The 5,330-nt window shown below is 45.4% G+C and overlaps 1 long non-coding RNA gene across 8 annotated transcripts in view; it reads left to right on the forward strand.

The window, feature by feature from the left end:
- The first annotated feature begins 6 nt into the window (after positions 1–6).
- The window catches only part of LOC104910405, a 44,188-nt gene continuing 38,864 nt past the window's right edge, over positions 7–5,330 (forward strand). For 3 of the 8 annotated variants that reach the window (XR_004159302.1, XR_002113483.2, XR_004159300.1), the window contains exon 1: positions 1,587–1,899. This is a non-coding gene — a long non-coding RNA (uncharacterized LOC104910405). Of the gene's footprint in view, positions 1,900–5,330 lie in introns of all 8 variants that reach the window. The other 5 variants (XR_793048.3, XR_002113481.2, XR_002113484.2 and 2 more) reach the window with 4 other exon arrangements.

Raw genomic sequence — 5,330 nt, forward strand, 5'->3', positions numbered from 1 at the left:
CGCCGAGCGTTTTCCACAGAGTGCCGTACGATGCGGTGCTGCCGGCGGGAGCGGGTCGCGGTGCCGCGTGCTGCCTCTATGGTGCTCTCATCCCACAGTGTGGCCGTGCCACAGCTGTCCGTGCGTTCGCACCTTCCGCAGGCCACGCTCGTGTCTGCTCTGCTTGCTGTGCGCACGGTGCCCTTATTTCCAGCTGCTACTGATCCTGCCTTTAATTCCCCAGCACAGAAGTGCCTCTGGGGTCTCGTCCCCACCACAACCACTAGCAGAAGTGAAGCATGCCTTGCTGCGGCTGTCCGCGGAGGCTCAGAGGATGGCTCAGCCTGTCACCATCCCGCAGGAGTTCCTCAGACAGCACTGCCTGGATTTCAAAACAGTCCGAGATGTGCTCATTCACGTAACAGTGTGTGATAGCAGCGGCCTTGACACCAGTGGGAGTGCCGATGGAGGCAGCTGCTCGCACACAGAGCTGCTATCAGCACCGCATCCTGCTCCGCGAGTGAGCACCTGGCACGGGAGAGGGAACAGCCTTGAAGATGACTGTCCGTGCTGCCCTAAGCCGCTTCCACTCTGTGCATAGAATGGAAGAGAGCCTGTGTGTGTGTCTGTGCCTGTGCCTGTGCCTGTGCCTGGTGTCCTCTGTGCACCCATGCTGCACGTCTGGGCCAGGCATGCAGCACCCCTGTTATTTATTCACATATGCTCAATGGACTGATACTTTCTGATTTAGTGCTCCCTGTTGGTAACAGGCATTTAAACTCGGATCGCGTTGTTCTACAGCTGAGCGTTAAGCGAGCACTTGTACCATTCATTACTCACTGTGTGGTGAAATCAAAGCCCGCACAGATGCAGTAGATGGATCAATTCCTGTTCTACAGGAGATCTATATTCAGAGCACCTCTGAGTAGGTAATCTGGTATTCTGTACAAGCAAAACTGCAATAAGCCGGTGCAGCTTATTCTAGCCTTTTCTTCTCCTCCCACAAAGCAAAATAAGCTATTCCAGCAAAAGCACAGTGTTACTCACGATTACATCTACACCTGGGGCTTTCATGAGCCCAGCAGCGATAATCACAAATGGCACATCACTGCATCCCCAGACAGCAGCAGTGCTGAGAGAAGTTTGCAGCGCAGAGCAGATCAGTGCCCAGATGGGGAGATCAGAGCGCAGCCGGTCACAGAATCTCATCTCCTCAGATCTTTTTTCATGCAAAACTTCAGTGGAGCCCCCTTTGCAGTCAACCAACTAAATACCTGCTGGGGATGTGAGGACTGAACCCACTGAAAATGTTTACGCTGGGTACTGCTCACTGGGGCTAATAGCTTTCCCACCTATACAAAATTAGTATTGTAAATATGCCAGAAGGGCATTTCAGTTTGCGTTCTAGAGGATAACGTGAACCTCAGCCACTGCTTTGGAATTCTAGCTGCTCTTTGCAGCAAGAGTGAAGAGTTTAAATGCTGCAGAAGGTACAATATTTTCCACATCTGGTCTGAAGTACCCTTTGTTGATTTACTTACAAAGGAAAACTATGCCAAAGCAGGCTCGGTGTGAATTTACGTTCTGTGCTCTTGTGCAGGCGGGATCTCAGCATCCAGTGACCTTTCTGGGGTTAAATCCAGACCAACTCCAAGAGCAAGGTCTGTGCTGTCAACAGCCATGATCAGATGTTGGTGGCAGAGATCACAACAGCGGCCTGTTAGCCATGAGCTGCTCGCTTGTGCCTCGCCGCCTGTAGAAGCAAGAACAACACAAACAGTGAGTTTTGCAATAACAGCAGCTGTCGAACATATACGTGCCCCGATGCAGATTTTGTGAGCATAAATAACAGGGTCGGCTACTGGGTAGAGGCTGGGGTTTCCTGCACTGCATCCATGAAGTCCTTTGGCTGAGCCTCAGGTTAGTTTCTAGCAAGGCTTTGGAGTGCCCTTGGGAAGCAGCTTTCTCATTCAGACTGGGAAAATCAAAGTTAATGTTCTTTGCCTTCTAGTGCTGGTGGTGGGTTCTCGAGTGCTGCTTTTGCTTTAGCAGTTCGGCACAATAGTTTTCATTATGAAAGAAAAAAGCCAAAAAATTATGGATGGGGCGAATTCTTTTAAAAATAAAAGGGTGAAGACAGTTCCAAAACTGTTGACAATATTTTTCTGACCGCTAATGGCATTTTTCCTGAGTGGTAGTTTGAACATCATTCTGGGACTCTGCTTTTTTTTTTTCCTTAGGGTTGCTACATTTCTCTGCATTGTCTGCTTCTGTTCTGGGACTGCCCAAATTACCACGACAAATGATTGTCTCAGTCGTTCTAGTGACAAGATTTTACAGTTGCAAACAATCATCGATTCCTTTCCTTTCATTGCTATGGCTCATCTGCTCTCTTCTCTTGCATTCATCTGTTCACATTTTTAGAAAACAGTCTTTAAGCTATTTTTAGTAATCCTTGACTTTGAGATACCTCGGGCAGAGGCTGGTGGCTGCAGGTTTCGTAAACAAGCACTAATTGTGTCCATTATGTGGCCACCGCCAATTTTTACGTAATTTTTACAGTGTACCCTGGAGACGTGTTTCATTTCAGAACAGCAAGGTCAATTTATAAACCTTACCTATAGTTGAGGTACTGATCCTGACAAGGTGGACCAGCGAGTGTGACCTCGCTTTAAACCTATTAAGCACAAACAAAGAAAACCCTTAAATCCCGTGTGAAGGTCTGCAATCCGGTGTAATCTCAGCTGCGTAAGTAGGAGTCCTTCCACTACATGTTTGTATGTGTTCAGGATCATTCTGAGCACTGACACAGAAACAACAGCCCAGCTGATGTGCCGTGAGAAATACACCAAGTTTGTGCAGGTGTTTACATTTCCAAACCCCATGTGCTGGAGCTGGGTGATCTCTGATCTCAGGCTTCAGTGTTGCGTGTTAAAATAAATCAGACTGATAAGTTCATGAAAGAGGCTGTGGAGAGTTGCATCATGATGGTAAAGTATTTATAGAGTTGTTTATGAAACAGTCGGAGGGCTTTGCCCTCGGCGAACCCCGGGCCGAGGAGGTCCTTTCCAGCCCTTTGTTTCCATGGTCGTTTCTCATGTCTTTTATTTTCAACAGAAACTTCTGTCATATCTATTAAATATGCAGAGCTTCTCTTCATAACAATAGATGTGGTGCCAATGACTGATGCTTGTGCAAAGGAAATTAATTTCCTATGCACGCTTTACAATGCAGAATGGGGAGAGGCCAGAATGCCATCCAACTAAGGCGAGTTTAGATTCCCCTATAATCGTTTTGTAACCTGCATTTATAATACATTTCCAAGAACAAAAGACATTCCTTTAGAAACAGCTGAGGTTGCTAAGTGACACAAATGTATTTACTGTGTCATAACTTGCAAAATCCAACCACACTAGAGCCAGGCAATTAATAAGGAGAAATGTCATGAGTCTTGCACCAACTCCCAGAGTCAATATAAATACATTGGCCAACAGTTTTACGGGGTTTCGGACACCCAGTCAGAGACCTTAATGGAAACAGCATTGTTCACTTTTGAAGTGTAGACTTTCATTCTTAAGAAATTGAAATATGCACATTATGTCACAGCACAAGAACCCTCGTTCAGATCTATGGGATTTGATTCTTTCATGCACTGCTTCTGCTTATCCTCGTTCGGTTACCTGAGAATTCTCCCTTAGGGCTGTTGCGTACCGGCAAGGCTATCGATGTAGCCACCTTTGAGGCAGAGTTACTTCTTTTGGCTGAAGTTACTGCGGTTTGTTCACCTTTAGCCAGACACTGCTGTATCCCAGTGTGTCCATGCACACGAGGCAAGAATTTGTCTCCGCTTTGGAGGGACCAGAGAAGCCCAATCCTTCCCTTTCCCTAAGCTGCAAAGCCTCCTTTTATCCCCAGACATCCACAAGCACTTGTGCATCCCCTGTGCCCCAGATGTGCAAACGGTGTTACAGGGATTGCTTCAGACCAGTGTGCCGAGCTACCTGGTTATTATGGGCTGTCAAGTTGCCTTGCACAACAGCTCCTGCTAGTTCAGGAATGAGGCAGCAGGCGTGGGAAAGGAGCCTTCGGATACCTCAGTGATGCATTAAACTACGGGGAGACCAGGTCTTTGTTTGTTTATTCACGTAATTGACTCACTTCCAGCTTTCCTAATAACTGGAATACATTTTATGTGTGACATTACATTACAGGCAATGGGCTGGTGCAGTCAGTCATGTGGGATGTTATGGATTTTCCACATGCATATTTCCTGTAAATAATTTCCATTTGTCTGATCTTTTCAATATTAAAATGCATGAAGGAGAGATGAAAACAAAATATCGAGCCAGCCCTGAAATTCCACAAAAACAGACTTCTGTGACATCTCTTGAAAAATACCAAAGATTCAGAAGAAAACCTCATGCACGTGTTGTCAAAATTCTCAGTGCATTTCTATACCTCTTGACAAAATAGCCATGCTGTTATACCTCCAATCCGTAATTGTTTGTTAACCAGACACGTCTCTTGACAGTTCTGTTAAAACAAGCCTATCTACAGCGAATACTGAAAAGCCACAATCAATAAACTAGTATATAATGATTACAAGTAATGTGTCTCACTCAGCGTGCAGGCCAAAAAATAAGGGTAAAGAAAAGCCTCTTGTCTAATTGTGTTTGAAGTAGACTTGTCTAAAATTAAGGGAGCACTTGTCCCAAGAGGACTGGAGCCAACTCTGCTGAATCAATGGAACCTGAGTAAGACTGCCAGCTTGCTTTGCCTAAATCCTTCCTTCATGCATACTTTGGACATTAAGCTGTTAGAAAAAGATGAATGTTGTTCAAAAGGAGAAAAGAAAACAGGGCAGCACCTGAGATCTGATAACCCCACTTTGTGTTTTTAACTTGTTTGTGTAATTCAGGGCCCAACATGCTCAAGAAGCACAGCCAGTCCTCAGTGAGAAACATCCTGGTTCCATGGCTCTGCTTACAGGCATGTCACCTTTCCTCCTCTCTGCTCACTGATTACAGCTCATCCAGCACCAGTCCTTGTGGTGTTATTAATGTCATCATGAATTCCTCACTTCTTCCACTTGTTTTAGTCCTGGCCAGTGCTACAGTTTATATCCATTTTTCTAATCCCCTCAGTACAAGACAGGTGGGTCTAGCTTCTTGATGCATCTTCTCTTTTTCCTTCTCAGAAATGATGCCTGTGACAGCCAGAACCCCTTTTAAGCTAACACAGTCCTTTTGATCTTTGTGTTCCTTCTATTCCATTTTTTCCTATTAACACTTAAAAATTCACAAGCATTTGTGAATCACTGACTTACTTCAAGCTCTTTTTTTTTTTTTTTT

This window comes from Meleagris gallopavo, chromosome 3 (genome assembly GCF_000146605.3).
Source record: "Meleagris gallopavo isolate NT-WF06-2002-E0010 breed Aviagen turkey brand Nicholas breeding stock chromosome 3, Turkey_5.1, whole genome shotgun sequence".
Classification (NCBI taxonomy): domain Eukaryota; kingdom Metazoa; phylum Chordata; class Aves; order Galliformes; family Phasianidae; genus Meleagris; species Meleagris gallopavo.